Here is a 10,868-nt window from a genome sequence, read left to right as displayed (position 1 = left end):
CGTAGTCACGCAGGTAGGCGGGCCTTTTGGTAGCTCTGCCAGACCTGCACAGTTCAGTCGGAGGACGTTCTTTGGACAGGTCGGACAGACCTGTTAGCTCTGCAGCTTCGCCTGGTGGAAGCTCCTGGAATCATTCACAGGCCGCGGCTGGAGCTTCTAGAGCTGGTTTGCTCGGAGCTCGCTGTGGGCCTGCAACACAAGTAGATGAGTATCCCGGTGTCTTCGGGTTTGAGTTGGCTGTGGAAGGAGTGTCTTTGTGCTCCTTTTGGGTAGGGCTTTGGCTAACTTGTGCAGCAGTTACTTCTGGCTGCCTAAGGGTGGAGTTGGAGAGGCGGCCACGGAGTTGGTCAATGTGCCTTCTCCAATTCCGACCATACTCGAGCTCTACGAGATAAGAGCGAGGCCTGGTGATGCCTATCACTGTGGCAGGAATCCACAGAGTTCCCCCAGCGTAGTTGTGGGCGTAAACTGAATCCCCTATGCTAAAATTCCGAATTTTGCTTCTTGAGTCTGGGGGCGATGCGGCAGAATAGTTTGGGTGTAGCCGGTCTAAGTGGGACCTTAGCCAGCGACCCATGAGAAGCTCGGAGGGGCTTTTCCCTGTAGTAGCGCTTGGCGTAATGTGTTGAATCAGGAGATAATGATCAACCCATGTTTGCCAAACTCCTGGGCCCATCCTGGATAGGACCTGTTTTGCAGATCTCACCATTCTCTCCGCCTGACCATTGGAGGCCAGATGGAATGGCGCGACCAGAGCATGTCTGATTCCCTGTGCAGCTAAATAGGTCTCGAATTGCATGGCCATGAATTGGGGCCCGTTGTCAGAGACCGGGACATCAGGCAGACCGTGTGTGGAGAAAAGTCTCCATAGTACCTTGATGACCGCTTCTGCCGTGGTACAGGTCATGAGGACTGCCTCTAGCCATTTCGAGTAGGCGTCCACAACTACTAAGAATGTCTGGCCATGAACTGGGCCAGTGAAATCTATGTGCACCCTAGACCATGGTGCTTGAGGTCGCTCCCACTCCTTAGCGGGCGCCTCTGGGGGAGCTGGTCTGGACTCCTGGCACGGTGTGCAGGTAGCCACCCATTCTTCGATCTCCCTGTCCATGTTAGGCCACCACATGTAACTCCTAGCCAAAGACTTCATCCTGACAATTCCAGGATGCCCTACGTGTAAAGCCTCTAATACTGAAACTCACAGTTTGGGTGGAACAATGACCTGATCCTCCCACAGCAAACAGCCATTAATAACAGACAATTCACCTCTTTTACAATAATACATTTTGAAATCAGACCAAACAGGCCCCTTGGGCCACCCCCTCCACACCCAGTTCAAAACTTGTTTGATCGTGGAGTCTCTTGCAGAGTGGCGGGCAACGTCACTATACAAGACAGGACCAGTCTCTAAGCAGTCAATGAGAAGGACTGGCGTCTCGGGCGTAGGGTCTGCAAGTAGTTCTGGCAGCGGGCAGCGACTCAAAGCATCAGCATGCCCCAAGGTTGAGCCTGGTCGATGGATGTGGCGATAGGTGTAGGCCGTGAGGAAAATAGTCCATCTGGTCATTCACGGCAACAATGACACAGGAGTAGGCCAGTCCCCAGCCAGCAAGCCCAGTAGCGGTTTGTGGTCTGTGATGAGTTCAAAATCATGGCCGTAGAGGTACTCATGGAACCTTTTTACACCGGCCACTGCAGCCAAAGCCTCATGGTCCAGCTGGCTGTAGTTCCATTCGGCAGCAGACAATGTCCTTGAGTAATAGGCTATGGGTGCCTCAGTTCCATTTGGCATACAGTGGCTGAGGACAGCTCCAACACCAAACGGGGAAGCATCGCAAGTTAAAACAAGTGGCAGGGTCTGGCTGTACTGAACCAGGAACGTGTCTGCTGACAGTAGTCTCTTCACCGCGGCAAATGCAGCTGCTTCGGCTCTGCCCCAGGACCACTTTGCGTTCTTTGCCAGGAGGCGATGTAGGGGCTCAGCAATAGTGGCTTTCTGTTTAAGAAAGATGCTGTAGAGATTAAGGAGCCCAAGGAATGCCTGCAGCTCGGTCTGATTGTGAGGTGTAGGGGCGTCCTGGATTGCTTTAATTTTTTTAGTGATCGGGTGACTCCCAGAGCCGTCAATGAGGTACCCTAAGAATTCAACCCTTGGCATGTTAATTTGGCATTTTTCTTTTTTGAGATGGAGGCCCTTGTCTAATTCTGGTCAAAACAGTTCTCAAACGTTTGAAAAGTTGTGCCTCATTTGCAGCTGATACCAAGATGTCGTCAAAATAGGGGATGACTCCTCAAATCCCCTGCAAAAGCCGTTCCATGACGCTTTGGAACAGTCCAGGGGCGATACTAACTCCAAATTGCAGGCGGTTACATTTGAATGCACCCCTGTGCGTCACGACAGTTTGGGCCTCTGGTGTAGCGCCATCTACAGGCAATTGTTGGTATGCCTGCACCATGTCTAATTTAGCGAATACTTTACCGGTGCCTAAGGAATGTAATAAATGCTGCACAATGGGTACAGGGTAAGTGCTTTGTTGTAACACTTTATTGATTGTGCACTTGTAGTCCGTGCAGATGTGGACAGACCCGTCAGATTTGACAGGTGTCACTATAGGGGTCTCCCAGCATGCATGATCAACTGGCTCTAGGATTCCCTGGCCTATGAGCTTGTCAATTTCCAGATCAATTTTAGGGCGGAGAGCGAAAGGTACTTTCCTGGGTTTTAGCCTGTTGGGGGCTATGTTGGGGTCCAAATTAAAAGAGATTGGGGTCCCCACATACTTACCTAGACCGGTGCCGAAGACGTCCTTGAACTCCTTAAAGAATTCTTCGGCGCTCTCGTCTTTCAAGGCATTGAAACTGGTCAATTCTAGGCCCAGGGCTTCGAACCAGTCAAGCCCCAGGAGGCTCTGCAGGTCACCGCTGACCACTGTCACTGGAAGCTGGCCGCTGAAGTTTTTGAATTGCACCCGGAAGGTGCCCTGGCCCACGATGGGGACTCGGTTCCCCTGGTAATCGCGAAGGTGGATGTCAGAAACGCGTAGATGCTGCTTCTTCAGGCTAGGGATAGCCTGCTTGAGTGTAGACCACGGCATGATGGTCAATGATGACCCTGTGTCAATCTCCATCTCACATGGAGAGCCCTCAATGAGGACTGTGACCTTCAGCTTTTTTGGACGCCTTCTGCGGACTTGGCTGATTGAGGTGTGGTAGGTGACTCTGGTGTCGCCCTCTGAATGCCATGGTGGCAGATGCCATGCCCCTTGGTTGGGCCTCTGCTGGCGGTTAGGTCAGTTTCTGGGCTTCCTGGTGGTCGTGGGGTGGTCGCTTCTGCAAACCTTGGCGATGTGCCCCTTTCACTCGCAATGCTGGCAGATGATGTCGCGGAAATGGCAAGACGATCTGGCATGGTCTCCTCCGCAGCTTGTGCAAGGTGGGAAACGCAGTTTGAATTTGCGCGCTGGCTTGGTGCGGCTACTGCGCATGCGGCAGCTGTCATCTTCGCTTTCTGAGCCCTGGGCCTCTGTAGCCTCGCGGTGTACGCATGCGCTCTTTCACGTGTCTTGTGGAGTGCTTTGGCACTGCAGGGTTTCGGTAGACTTAATGGCAGATTCGGATGCCCTGGCTTTGTCCATGGCAATTTGTAGAGTGAGATTAGATTTGGCAAGTAATCTCCTCTGTAAATTAATGTCCCACATACCACATATGATGCGGTCAAGTATGAGTTCGTCTAGGTCTCTGAACTCGCAGTACGCTGCGGCCTTTCTTAGCGCCGCAACGTACTCGTTGATCGATTTGCCTTCCGTTTGATTGCGAATATTAAATTCGTGCTGGCAGACGTGCTTTGACGGCTTGGGAGCATAGTGTGACCTCAGCGTCTGTTGGAAGCAATGACCAAGCGATCGATTGGAGCAGCGTTGGCTCAGATAGGTCTTTGGCTGTTTCGAAGACTTCCCTTCCACAGTAACCCAGGAACATGTTCTTCTTGCAGCCTTCAGAAAGGCCCATGAGGTCATTGGCTTCGAGGAAGCAGTCGAACCACAGCATATACAATTCCTGGTGCTCGGTGACTGGGTCGTACGGAGTCGGTGGGGCATGCATGGCCATTTTGTGTTCTGAGAGCATTTTGAGTTTGCCGCTCAAAAATGGCTGCTCGAAGGCTGGATTTACTTGCTGGATTGCTATGCTCTTTTTGGTTCACCTAGTTGCCTTCCAATCCCATCCTCGTCGCCAGTGTTAGATTGGGTAAAGGAAAGGCACACTCAGGCTTAGGCAACAACAGCTCTTTATTGTAACAGAACAACTATGTACAATCCAGCGAAGGTTCAGTCTGACAGCAGCCCTTTTATAGGGAGCTGTCAGACCCTTCGACCAATGAGATTGAACCTCTGTTCCCACTGGAACAGAGGACCTTGGTGGAAACCATTATGACAGTTGCTAGTATCTAACAGAAGGAGTGTGTGTATGCACAGGTGGGGGACTTTAAAAGCTTTGGAGTGAATCCAGGAAGAGGGGAGTGGGAGAGTGGGAGAGAGTGGGAGAGAGTGGGAGAGAGAGAGAGAGAGAGAGAGAGAGAGAGAGAGAGAAAGAGAGAGAGAGAGAGAGAGAGAGAAGCAGGCAGGCAGAACCACTAACCCTGGCACAAGATGCTTTGAAACAGCACAGCAAACTAGGGCTGGAAGGGATCTCGGAGGTCATCTAGTCCAACCCTCTGCCCCAGGAGGAAACCTTATATCATCAGGAATATATATTATATAACAGAGAGGAAAATTGCCAGAAAGGAGAAGGAGTTTAGTAGGACAAGGCTTCCATTCAGAGGAAGGTAGAGATAGTCCTTCAGTTATGACCACAATTGAGCCCAAAATTTTGGTTGCTAAGCAAGAGCGTTGTTAAGTGAATTTCACCACATTTTCATCACATGACAGTCATGTGCAAGCTAGGGAATAACATCTGAAGGTGTGTGTAATGTTCTAATGTACAGAAGTTATAGTTTAATGTGTGGTAGAAAGTGGACTTTGGGTGTTTTTTCCCAAATGCAGTATATGAGGTTCAATGTGTATAGTTTTAGAAGAGCTCTTTGTGTATGTCTGTGTTTGTGTGTCTACATACACATACAGTATATAGTAGATAATGTATCTTTTTTTGTGTGCCTATACACTATACTATGTAATATGTATGTACAAATATGGCGTATATACATAGGATTAAATAGAATATTTTGGATGTTTAGTAGTAGATAAATAGACAGAGAAATTGTATCTCATTGAGGCCTTTCAGACGAGGAGAGGCCAGGCTTTGACGTGAGTGACATCAAGTTGGCCACACCAACCCGGCCACATGACCACCAAGCCACGCCCTCAAAATAGGCCACACCCACAGAATAGGTAGTAAAAAAAATTGAAACCCACCCCTGGTGTATACATATACATGTGTGTGCATACACCCAAAACACCCACATGTATAATACACACACAGAGCATACCTCTATCAACAATACTCTTTTCTTTCAAAATTCTACATTAAAAAAAATATTTGTTCACTATAGGAAATACTGGGAAACAATTCTATTGAAACATGAATTTTACTGTAGAAACAACACCTGTAAATAAGTTTGTGTGCTTCTAACTGGAGTACTTTAAAAGCTGGGTCCCTAGAGACAATTAATCTGTTTGCAAAGTTGACAAATGACTGAACTTCCAAAAAGAGAAAAGTAATTCTGGGAGAAGCTGCAGTGCCTGAACAATTATAAAATCACATCAAATCTTTACTACTTCACTATCTGTTTTATCATTTCTTTCAATCATAGATGACATGCAGAGCAAAATTGATGATCTCTCTGCTAGAATTATTCTTGTGACTGTAATTTGTTCACTTGGTTTAAGATGTAAACATCTGAAGCAGAAACATCAAATCTATTAGTGAGAAGGGGAAAAACATCTAAATGTTTTATCCCATAGAGAGTTGCAAATAAAAGTAACAATTAGAAAGAGCAGAGTCTACACTTTTTTTTCAAACTGTGATTTGTCATAGTACCAAAGTGCCATCGTTTGAGCACAATGTTAGTTGGATTTTGGTAATCTGAATAAAGGACATGGATGGATCTATATTATTGTTATACCTAAGGAGTAGTAGCAAAGCTCTCAAGCGGTGTATTTAGCCTGGCTAATACAGTATTTGTTAATGCAGATAATTCTTCTTCTTTTTGTAATCCCAATAGCCAGAGTGAATAGAGTAGCATGTCATATGGGGGATCCAATAGCTACTCAATATGAGTGGTATCAGGAAGGAGACATCATTCTCGGTGAGATGGTTTGTTTGTTTGTTTGTTTATTTGGATTTATATGCCGCCCTTCTCCAAAAGGACTCAGGGCAGCGTACAACATTAAAAAACACACATCCCAAAAGTAAAAAAAAAATTACATCCATATCCAAAAAAACAAACCGAATTTAAAAGACAATACATTTAAAATAAGTTAAAATTAACAGGCCAGGCCGGCTTGCTGGAAAAGCCAACTTTTTAGGGCACGTCGGAAGGACCGGAGGTCAGGGATTATGCGAAGCTCCGGGGGCAGCTCATTCCAGAGGGAAGGCGCTTCCACAGAGAAGGCTCTCCCCCTGGGGGTCACCAGCTGACACTGTCTGGCCGACGGCACCCTGAGGAGGCCAACTCTGTGGGATCGTACTGGACGGTGGGAGGCTACTGGTGGCAGTAGGTGGTCTCGCAGGTACCCTGGGCCTAAGCCATGGAGTGCTTTAAAGGTCATAATTAATACCTTGAATTGTTTCTATGATAAGTTACCATTTTAATGAAGTTTCATTTCAGAAGCATCCTTCTCAAGAGTTTTTTGAATTTCCAGAGTATGGATTTTCTATCTTGCTCCTCTGTAGCAGTTAGGAACATTTAATGCATGCAGGGAAAGAGGGAAAGGTGGATTGTTTGCTTGCATAATGATAACTCTCTTTCTCTCTGAGGTTCTTTTACATCTCTGGATGTAAATTCTGTCTGCTAGGTGTGCAAAATTAGACCAGGTAAACCCAATTTATGGTAGCATCAGGATGCTAGTGAGAAATATCATGGGCTGTTCTACTGTATAACATCAAACCTACAAGAAAAGTGCAACTCATGCTTTCATTATACAATCTTACTGTAAGTTGAAAAGGAAAGAAAGAAGATAAATTTTATTTTTTGAAATAGTACCATGTTTCCCCGAACATGGCCTTATTTTCAAGGTATCATTATTTTTGAGGTGCAGGAGGCGGCGAGCATGGTCACCTCGTGGCTGCTGCTGTGTTGCAATATTTTTGGGGAGGGCTTATTTTGGCAGGAGGGCTTATTTTAGCGCATGCGCTCAAAAGCCTAATTGGGCTTATTATCCAGGGAGGGTTTATTTTGGGGGAAACAGGTTAAGACATTTTTGTTTGTGGGAGGTGGCAATATTTTGACTCATTTTACGACCATGTCAATCACAAAAAAAATTTCATTCTGGCAGAGTTCTCAATTGAAATGGAATAGCTCTATCTTACACACACACACACACACAGGGGGGAGATTATTGATATATTTAATTCAGTTATAGCAATTACAATAGTTCATATGTAAAATCTTCTTTATAGTTAACTTCTGAAAGAGTGAAATCATTTTATGTACAGGGTACTAACCAAATTCTACCTAAATACTAGAAAGAAATATCATGGGCTCTTATATAACATCAAGCCTACAAGTAAACTGAAATTTATAATCTCCGTATGAGATGTTATCGCAAATGATAGGAAAAATATAAACATATTTTAGTTTTTGAAAAAGAAGGACATTTTAGTCCTTCTTTTTTGTTTTCTTTAAAACTTGGAGAGAGGAAGAGGTTATTGAAATATTTAATTCAGTTATAGCAATTACTGTTGCACAGAAACTGTTGTGTTCATTTTATTTACAGGGTACTAACAAAATTCTACCAACATATCCTTTCTTTGGCCTTTGCTGTGAAGGAGATAAATGAGAATCCACAAATCCTGTCTAATGTCACCCTGGGCTTCCATATCCATGACAACTATTATCACCCAATGATGACCTATCGGACAACTCTAGACTTACTCTTCAAATCCGAGCAATTTGTCCCCAACTACAAATGTGACACCATGAAAAATCTCATAGCAATTATTGGATCACTCAGCTCTGAAACATCATCCTACATGACAGACATTGTAGGTTTATACAAGATACCACAGGTAGGCACTTGAAGAATAGACATAAGAGTGTTATTCCTTTCCTCCCTTCTAGAAAGTAATGATTAATGATAATCGCTTAGAATAACCTTACAAAATATTGCTTTCATGAATAGAAAAATGGAGGTAAATTTGGTCTACAGAATGTATTCTTTGTTTTAGCTCACTTATGGATCATTTGCCCCTCTGGATAGTTATAATGGAGAGTTGTCTTCCTTTTACTCCATTGTCCCCAATGAATCTTCTCAGTACATTGGGATTATCCAACGGCTTCAACATTTTGGGTGGACCTGGATTGGGATTTTTACTACTGATAATTGGAATGGAGAACATTTTCTGCAGATCATGAAGTCCCTCTTTTCCCAATATGGAATCTGCTCTGCTTCTATTCAAAGAATTCCATATTTAACCCACTGGGATAAATTTCATGAAATGATTGAGAAAGCAACAAATATTTATAACAGTATAGCTGATGAGAAGATCAATACCTTTATTGTCTCTGGAGACTCTTTGACAATTGTATGGGTAACTAGTATCATATTTTTAGTTTTCCCTGGATGTGAGCAGAGTTTCTTGGCAAAGGTATGGATCATGACTGCCCAGGTTGATTATTTATTAACAGGAATACAAAGAAAATGGGATTGACAGTTCTTTGATGGTGCCATTTTCTTTACAATTCACTCAAAGCAAATTTCAGGGTACAATGAATTCCTGAAGTTTATAAAACCTCCTTGGATTCGAGAAGATGGTTTTCCCCACTTTTCTGGGAACAAGTGTTTGATTGTTCATTGCCATCTTCTCATTCAACTCTAGTGGATAACAACATTTGTACAGGAGAGGAAAAGCTGGAGGACATTCCTGGGTCTCTTTTTGAGGTGCAGTTGACTGGGCACAGCTATAGTATCTATAATGCTGTCTATGTATTGGCTCAAGCTTTACATGCTATTGTCTTACTTGATCCTTTGATGCCTGTTTTGATAGGACCTTTTTATTGGAAATGTGATGCACATTTCATTTATATTTTAACTGTTAGGAATGTAAGCTAACGGTTGGGTCAGCAATATATAAGCCATGAGAGTAGTACTGTTTCTTTAAGTACTGCTGTAATGGGATTGGTTGCTGTTACCTCAAGCAGCCATAAGATGGAGCCAGAATGACTGTTAGCTCTCTGTTTGTTAGATGCTGATCGGTGGACACTGCTTGTAGATATATCGTGAGTTACTGTGAGTTTTGCTACTGTTAGCGACTTTGTGTGCTGAACTGATTATATGATACTGGACTGTGTTCGATGGATCACTCCTTAACTGAGAACATTGATAACTGACTGACTGAACCATGTGTAAATTGAACTCTGAATACCTCTATTTTCCACATAAGTAAAATACTATTACTTTTACTATTCGGTGTCCCTGTATGCTGGTTTGTGCGTGTTCTTCCACACCACTCTCAATCCGCTTTTCTGCACACTCGCTCTCCTAACGGGGAGCTTACCTAACAGTAACAACTGAACTTTCTTCAAAACAATAAATCTTTACTTTCTGACCATATGAAATTAATAACTAGGTGCTTCCCATCTCTCTTTGCAATGAATATTGTTACCCCGGTTATCAGAAAAGGAAGGATGAAGGGAAAAAAATTCTGCTGTTATGATTGTGTTCTGTGTCCAGAGGGAAATATTTCAAATAAGATCAGTACGTTAACAACTTCTCTGATTTTGTTGTTATAGGGATGAACTTGAAATATTAGCCACAGTGTCATTACAAACAATATACAATATGAGAATTTTTGTGAATATGTTCTGCAGAATGTTTTCAGCCAATTAGTTTTAAGTTTATCTTTGGAAATTGAACGGGGCAATGAAAAAATGAAGTTTTAAAAAGAAACAAAGAAAGTATAAATTTTAAATAAACAAGCATGAACTTTATGAAAGCAAATGCTTAATATTTGTAAATATGATAACAACATTTTACACATTAGTGTTATATGGAATATAAATGAATGACCAAATTTAGACCTTAATTCTTTTCATTACTACCTAGTTACATTTATTATGTTGTATTTCTTCATGTTTGACTCCTCTGCAAAAGCCACACCTAGAGTGTGTATAAGGTAAAGGTAAAAGTAGAAGTTCTCCTCGCACATATGTGCTAGTCGTTCGTGACTCTAGGAGGCAGTGCTCATCCCCATTTCAAAGCTGAAGAGCCTGCACTGTCCGAAGACGTCTCCATGATCATGTGGCCGACATGACTAAATGCCAAAGGCACAGAGACCACTGTTGCCTTCCCACCAAAGGTGGTTCCTATTTTTCTACTTCCATTTTTATGTGCATCTGGTAGGTTGGCAGAAGCTGGGACAAGTAATGGGAGCTCACTCTGTTACGTGGGGCTAGGGATTCGAACCACTGAACTGTCAACCTTTCTAATTAACAAGTTCAATGTCTTAGCCACTAAGCCACCACATCATATATTCAGTTTTGATGCCCATGATTCCCGTATTCTGTTTTTAGCGATCAGCGCAAAAATGAAGAAAGAAAGCAAAATTAAGAATAAACTTATTAAATTAAAATGATGTCTTGCAGGCTCAGAAAAAAAAAAATGTCCTGTGTAGTTTGCACTTGAAATATGTATGATATACTGTATTGATCTTTT

The sequence above is a fragment of the Natrix helvetica genome (genome assembly GCF_964273705.1).
Source record: "Natrix helvetica genome assembly, chromosome: W".
NCBI classification, from domain to species: domain Eukaryota; kingdom Metazoa; phylum Chordata; class Lepidosauria; order Squamata; family Natricidae; genus Natrix; species Natrix helvetica.
This window is presented reverse-complemented; position numbering follows the sequence as displayed.